Source organism: Barbatula barbatula, assembly GCF_947034865.1.
Source record: "Barbatula barbatula genome assembly, chromosome: 7".
Classification (NCBI taxonomy): Eukaryota; Metazoa; Chordata; class Actinopteri; order Cypriniformes; family Nemacheilidae; genus Barbatula; species Barbatula barbatula.
The window spans coordinates 882,862-891,513 of NC_136770.1; positions in this window are offsets into that span (position 1 = coordinate 882,862).

Consider the following 8,652-nt stretch of genomic DNA (forward strand, 5'->3'; position numbering starts at 1 on the left):
AGAGAGAGAGGGAGAGACTGTGACTTTAACATATTGCATTTTATAAAATGAACAATTTAGTCGCAAATGTTTATTTATTTCTAATTAGTGTCTGAGAGAAAGGCCAAGTGGATCAGTATGTAATTGTAAACATTAACATAAACAGATGTGTTCAGTGAATCAGGGAACATGTCTTCACATTTTTATCCAAAGTAACTTTACTGAAAGAAAAGAGTTTTGCTGCTTGACCAGTTTGATTAGTTTAATTAAGTTAAATCAACACATTTTTTTTATTTGCTCACAACATGATTTTTTCATGTTCAGTGAAACTAACTTAATCCCTTCGTGTTGTTGCCATAAATGATTTGCGGGTTTTATTTGACTAGGCAGAGGATTTATATTTCCCAGCATGCATTTTGAGAGTTATTTCTTAAGTGTTGTTTATGTGTTTTTCATTAAAGAGAAACACTTGTTAGTGTTTAATGTTCATTTATCTTTGAGATTTAGAGGAGTTTGTTGTATTTTTCAGTTTTGTGGTTACCATTGTTTAGAAAAGCATTGCCTTTGCTTGGATATGGCCTTAACATTGAGAATTCAGGCTATTGGTATACTCCTTAACTTAATATATTGTCAGAGATAAAATAATCTTGTTGTTGATTGATCTGAAATCACTAAGGTTGAGAAGTTTAGATGAAAATATGAATTGTTACAAATTTATGTTTGTGTATAAAATTTTAATATGGCACAAAAACTTGAACATAATGAAATAATGCGGAGTTAACATATCTTTATTATGTGCAACTGATGCACAACATTTATCATGTTAATCCAACAGATTATTTTCAGTGAGTGCATTCAATTTTTACATTTCTTTCCTAACAAACTCGTCAACTTTGAGTTGCTAATACAGTACATTTTCAATTGAGCTAAAGATGCATTAAATATAAATACAAGAGTGCTTTCTGGCCGTAGCTCTGCAGACAGGTCAATAGTTTATACTGTATTATACTGTACTGGGATTATGTAGCACCTAGTCAGAAAAACTGCTTCTATCATTTGAAAGACTGTTTCATTGTTTCAGATCAGCGCATGCCCACAGTTAAGCGCACAAATAAAGCCTTGTGTAGGAGTTTACATGCGTGTCGAAAACACAACCTCACTCACCCCCCCCCCCCTCGCAGCAGGTCACCATGCCATCTCTCACTACACTGTTTATTTCTTTGAATGTGAACAGACATTTCTGACCGTGAGGGTGCTCAGTGTCAGAGGGGTGAGGAGACATTTTCAACATTGTCTTCCTAATGAAAGTGCGTGCTGCCACACAACCGTGCCAGTGTAACTGCCGTGTTACTTGCATTTCAGAATTTAAAAAAATATATAAACTGCAAATATATAACAGGCACACTGGGGATGAGAAATTTATATACATTTTGATATGCAGAAAAACATCAACATGTAATGTGGATCATTACCTATAGAGGCCGCCATTGGTTGCCTAATGACATACAGTGAGGGAAATATATTTGATCCCCTGCTGAATTTGTAAGTTTGCTGATTTCCACGACCCATCTTCAGTGATCTATTTAAGGGGAGGAGGTGAGCCGTCCAATATTTTACGGTACATGGGCCCGTCCGTCAGCCCCTTGATGCGGTGAAGTCATCCTGTACCTGAGCAGAGAGAAAGACCTAAAGCATAATGTTTCCAACACTGAGCTTCTCTGTAGGGTGTTCTTGGGGTCATAGTCAGCATTTCTTCTATTTGTATTTCTTCTATTTCCAAATAATGGCACCAACAGTTGTCTCCTTCTAACCAAGCTTCTGTCTGTAGCCTATTCAAGGTTTGTGCAGGTCTACAATCTTGTCCCTGACATCCGTTGAAACCTATTTGGTCTTGACCGTGGTGGAGAGGTCGAAATGGAAGGTACAGATTCTGTTGGCAGGCATCTTTTATCTACATAACAAGCTGATTTAGGAGGACTTTCTTAAAGTGACAGGACTATAAGCAGGCAAACTTACAAAATCAGCAGGAGATCACATTATTTCCTTCACTGTATATTGGTTTGCCTTACAGGTAAAGACACTCGAACACATAATAAAAATGATACAGAAACACTTGAAAAGTTAAAAACAGATAAATATTTTTTTAATAATAAAAAAATCATGTTTTTTTAATTGTGCATTCCATTACTTCGGATAATAATGTATAAGCACGGATATTGTAATAGATTTGATTAAAAGAAGTGGTAGTTTAATGCTTACATTGAAAATCTGCCGACAGGAGCTCTAGGTGACATCCAACACTCTTTTTGAATAGCAGCATGAAGCCTCCTCACATCTCTCATCATCTAACACTAAGTATAATCATCTTTTGCTGTTGTTGTTTATGTGACGGCTTTAAACTGGTGAGGCTGAACGGAAACGTTTTTAACTCACGCAAAAAATGGAAACTTACGAATGCTTTCTTTATTATACCTTGACATCTACCCGTTTTTTATTTTATTACGGTTTCTTGGCCCGTTCGGAAAACCCTGCTGTTATAGTCGGCTTGTCTGCCGTGCTGAGATCTGCTGTGTCTGGATGACACCCGGGGGGCGAGCGCGCTTAATGAGGGGAGCTCAGTGAATGTCAAAACCAGCGCGATGCGTCATGCGTCAACGCGAACCCTGCGGAGGCGCGATGCTCTGGCACAAGGGAATCGCTAATGCAGTAAATCGCTTATCCTCTCTGGGTGTTTATTATAAAGGCGAAGACCATACGAAACCGTCAGCGTTATAGTTTCTACTAAATATCTAATGAGTAAGCAAAGAGAACCCACGCAGAGACGCAGACAAGATTCACAGCATTGATAAATAAATCTGCTCAGTGGGACAACTGGGTGCTTCATTATAAAGAAACCGTCACTCACTTTCGCCGTAAGGGGGCGCCCTAGCATTGTTTCGATCCGACTGCCTCTCCCATGCCCCAGGTGTTGTGTGCAGTACGCGTTCAAGCGTGTAGAAAGATTTTGACCGTGTCTGATGAATTTGGGGATTTCAGGACTGAACAGCTCTAGTACCTTCACTAGAACACTGTAGTGAACCTGATATTAAAAGCCTTGAAAGAAAAAAATGCACACATTTCCAGTTTTTCAGGGCCTGCAGTTTTGTAACACTATAAATAAATTCTTGCATTCAAAGGTAATAAATTATTAGACCGACTATGACGTTTTATCATTATTGAACACATTCCTGTGACCTGTTACACACGTGGTAAGCAGATCAATTAGCAATATACAAGATAAAAAACACAAAATGACATTTCAGTTATATTCCTTATATGATTAAATAATAAATAAAATAAAATGATATTGCTCCAAAATCATATCCAGCTATTCAAAATTATAGCATCACATTAAAAAGGAGTTTATTCAAGTGTGCTTTGAGTCACTTTTGTAAACCTAAAGTAAGAAAAGAAACATTTTGTGCTTTTTCTCAGAAATGTACTTTATGTTCTTCCCAGATCAACGTCAAACTAGTTGTGTACTTAAAGTTTTCACTCTTCCAGGTGTATATGCTTAAAAGTACCTACGTCCCTCAAAATGTCTAAAACGTAATGCAAAATAATAACATCTTTAAAAGTAATGAAAATAATCGACAAAACAATAAGCAAAATGATATATGAAGGCTTTATAAAAGAATGAGGTTAGATTCTTCGTTAAAATGCATTTAATTTAAACATCTTCGTGAAATATAAATAAAATTGTTTATGCAACAAAGGTTATTATTATACCGGTGAAATGACGTTTTCTAATGTAAGAAGAACCCCCCCAACCCCCACATTGGTAAATATTTACCCCAGAGCAGCCGCGTATGATCTCCGTGTTGTCGAACAGGGTTCGGCCTGAGCCTCACGTGCGGATCCAGATGCGCATTGACACCGGAGTCGAATCGTGAGGCTCGCGCACGCGTCACTCCCACCGATAACCGGAAGCGACTATCATCCGTGATATTTGGGAGACAAACTGACAGCTGCGAGCGCCTTATGGATACAAACACCATCGCCGCGCCCTCTTAATCTGATCGCGTTTTAATGGGAGAAAAGTGCAACGAAAGAAGTTAAAGGGAGAAAAAGGAAGTTCTTTGAAATCACCGCGTCCTCCAGGTTCGGACCTGACGGGCATCGCTATGGTGGGTAAAATATTCATTCATAAAACGTCTAGAAAGGCCTGAGAAATGAAAATCATGTTTATGCTTTGCCAGTCGAATGATGTTATTACGACGAGATATATGGAAATATGATTCGCTGGTGGTGTCACAAACGTATATTTTGCGTATTTGTGTGACAGAAGGTAATTTGTGTTTATGACTTTATGTCCTTTAGGCAAATAAAGATTACGAAGCTGCATTCATTAAAACATCAGACACAATTCGATTAAGATGATATGACATAAAACAACACTTAATCTCATGCGTATGGAGATCACAGAGCTTTGCATATGTGTGCAATATAAATTGGATGAGCCGGAACGATATAAAGAGTTTTAACGGGATTTGGATCGTTGGCATTATTCCTCTAAGCCATTACGGTGGTTTTACACGGGATTTGTATGTGAATATAGGAAAAGCGGACAGATGTTTGGGCTTCTGCCCGCTGGTTGCCTTTGGAGATGGTGGAATTTGGCTGATCGATCAAAAAAGAGAGCTGATGTCTGAGGAAAGGACTGCTGTCGGATGTTTTTAAAGTGTAATGTTACTCGGAATCTTGTTTGATCGTTTCACCAGACCTCGTCACGTCCGCATATAGCACATTAATTGTGTTGATAATGATTGTCATTGAAAAGGAGAGCAAACGCGACCCCCCTCCTTCCACCTTCCCGTTTCCACACCCGCCCACCGTCGCGCAGACTGTACACGAGAAGAGACGAAAAACACAACCCCACGACACCAATCTGTGGGCATTTTTGGGTGCCTTTCTTGTTGCGAAGCTCGTTTGAGCTTGAGGTGCGTTGAAGACATTTTGGTCAGTGATAAAAGGCACGCCCAGAGACGATTTCTCTGTCGCCTAGACACCGTTTAACCCTTTGGGTGGGTTTCGCGTAACGTGGAATTACATCAATCTCGGTTAGTCAGTCGCGCTCGTCTAAAGTGGATATGTGCTGGCCTCAGGCGCTGTTCTTGACATGAAGCTCTAGAAATGGCCGTGTAAACGGTGTTCACTTCGCTTTGGGTGGACCTCGAGCCTGCCGAATAGAAATAAACCGAGACGTCAACATGGCGACAGCTGCTTCGCCCCTGCGCTCGAGATGAATCCACATCCATAAAGGTAGGGCCTTCAAGCTCACCTCAGACTTCTTTCGATAGTCAAGGGACAAAATAAGCACTCTGATAAACATTAATGAACACGTCACTTTAATTGTTACATTTGGTTCATAAGACGCTCAAATGTTGGACCTGTTGAAACAGCACTTAAGCTAAAAATGCTCAAGTTAACGATTGTCCTTTATTAAGGGTGTGTTGTTTTAAAGGTGGACCTCGTTGTTATAAATTAATTATATCAGTTAATCAGTCATTGAACTGCCAAAGAACAGGTTGTTCTTTAACATTGACTGTATGAACATATGCGCCATGCATGCCTGATAAGTGTCATGAACTTATTTATAAATGGCGGATTCTCATCGTAATGGCCTATTGAGACGTGCAGCGCCAGTGGGAAGCACTATTATTTTATTCCCAGCATCACTTGTGTCAAATACGTCAGCGTCAACGTGTCCCTGTTTTAGAAAAGGTCATTGAGAACAACGCGCGAACGTGCGCTGGAGCGCGCGCACCTGTAGGTTCAGCACCATGGACAGCAGCGGTTGTAAATCCTAATCGACCACGAGCAAACATCACTGTTTTAACACCCAGTTGAGAACAAAACGTGTCGAATTTGCTTTAACATTACAGATGAAAATGTTTAGTCTCAGGATTTGGTGTTCATCTTGAGTTTAGACAGAACTACTGTGAGTTTGTGGTCACCTTCTTCCCATCTGTCAGATATCATATTCATGAAGGTTTTCCAGATCGCTACCTGTGCATGGTTGTCATTGTGAAACATTTTAATGAGCAATATCTTAGAAATATCCAGGAATATTTGATGTTCTCAAGTCTGTGCACGCTCTAAATATGCACACAATATAAAGTCGTCGACTTAAGTGAATTGTGGTGCACTAATGGTCATTAATATCTGATCGTATTCTCAACCATTTGCGTCTTTCAATCACTTTGAAAAAACACCTCTTGTTTTGCTACTGTTATGATACCATCTGGAGTCTTCAATTGACAGTCTCTTGTATTAAAAGCACATTAAAATCATTCCTAGCATCCAAGATTTTTCCGGACTGGCTACTGTATACTAACTCTAACCCTAAATTGTGCCAAATCTCCCCCTCCTGTGGTCTGTCAGGTTTTGGTTTGACCCTGGAGACAGGGCAGGGCTGGGATTAATGGCACCCCCGAGGCTCGGCTAGGGGGTATGAATAAGTGAATCATTTGTTGAGTTCTTGTGTTGGATGGATGAATGAATGAATGAAAGAGGGAGTTTGTTTTTACCTCTGTCCTCAGAGAGAACAGGCTGAACTGGCAGTGTGGCGATTGGGAGAGAGGATGCTCACAAACAATTGCTTGCTCAATATTAGTCATGATTGCACACACTGAAATCTACTTCTGTGCCCACCCAGGGATATTTTGTGTGGAAATCATTATTTGGAAGGTATATTGAATATAGCCTGAAATCTCACGGTGACTGCACAACATCCATTATTTAAGAAAGACAGACATACAGAGGGCCAAAAAATCATTTCAGTTGAATCGTGGGTGGTTTGGAGCATTGTCAACTGTTGATTGTTGTGCAAAGTGTGTGAAAGAAATCCTGTTTTTTTTCACATTCTAAATATATTCGATACCTTATAATGATAGTTTTTGTAGTTGATCATTTAGTATGCGGAACCAGACGCGTATCCGGCATTGTGGATAGAATTATGAGCAACACTTTCCTAAAACAATTAATTGAAACAGACTTTCCAAAAATTCTGAGCAATCGGGTTGAAAAGGCATATCTGCAGATGGGGTTGATTTTAAATCACAAGAAGCTTTATGTTCATCTTTGCCGTCTTGAATCCAGTAGCAATAACCTTTACTTAAAGATTTATTAAACTACATTTGCTTGGACTAAATGAATCTCTTTACCTGACATTTCAGCATATAGTATGACTTATGACAGATTAATTTAATTATTTACCATTACATTATTTATTGTTTAGGGGGCAAATGAAGGTTTTTCTAGTTGCAGTTTTTAGTTTTCATTTCCTCTCCACCGCTCTCTTCTTATCTCACACACATACGTCTGGCGTGTCTGTTGGAGGTGAGGGGGGATCCATTGGGGTCATGAAGCCCCCGGGGTGGATATGTTCTGAGTAGACGCCCAGTTTGGCTCTCACAGGTCCGGTCATAGATCTCAGGGCAGAGCGCCAGGCTGCGGACCCGCAGGCATCACTGGTCTACTGTACCACACAGAGCTGGTAACATCATCTTGTGTGTAAACACTGAATCTAATGTTACTGTATGAATGCTAACAGTTATTATTGAGCTGTTTTTCATTTATTATTGAGCCATAGACCTACATTTATTTATTTGGAAAAGATTTTTAAAGTTTCTAAAAGACAAACTTCAAAATGTGGACCTCTTATCTCAAGCAAATAAATAACGAACATTATACATCACTTCGACAGAATGTGCTCATTTTTAAAAAGAGTTTGCAGTTTTAAAAAGGAGTTCAAATAGATTCATCTTATGATCAATACACTGTATGGTCTTCAATTAAAACGTGAGGATTTTACGAGGATTCTTTATTGTGTTGTACCAACGTGTTGTCAAAAATCTGTTGGAATATATCACATCATGTGGACCAAGGTTATTTTAGTTTACTAAAATATATTTTCTTTATGTTTCTGTTAATTGAAATCAAATGAAATATTGAAATTAAAATTATTGGAAAAACTTAAACCAAAAGAAAAATGTTAATGTTGCTTTAAAAATGAACTGAAATAAGTTTAAAGCACTAGAATAATAATAATTATAAATAATACTTTTTTTAGAAAGACTTATCGTCTTAATGAACAAAGCGTAGAGATAATGTATAGAAGGCAGCTTTCGCACGTGATCTTTAGTACGTTTTGTATCAGATTAACGGACACCTGATGATACAGCAACTTTCTGATATGTGTACTGATATGTGCACACTGTCCGTATAACGCTAACAGACAGAGAAGGGTTTTGTGTCCACTATTACTGCTGACTAACTAGAAAAACATGACAAAAAACATATTCTTCAGTTTGAAAACAGCTGGTAAATAAAAAAGTGTTTTTATTATAAAAAAAGCATTAGACAAGGTGTAAAGATAACGGTTCATTGGAACAACTCATTTTATTTGAGGTGGTCCTTGATCTGAAAAGTTTGAGAACCACTGGTCTGTGGCACTCAACCAAGATGTCAATCAATACGTGGATAAATTCATGTTTGTTATTTCATGTATAGGAACGGCTCAATTCTAGGGTTTAACCTCCTCCTGGTGCCGCTGTATGATGTCTATTGATGTTGTGACTTCTCTCCTCCAGCTCCCAGAGTGACCTGAGATCAGCTGGTGCAGCTACCAGA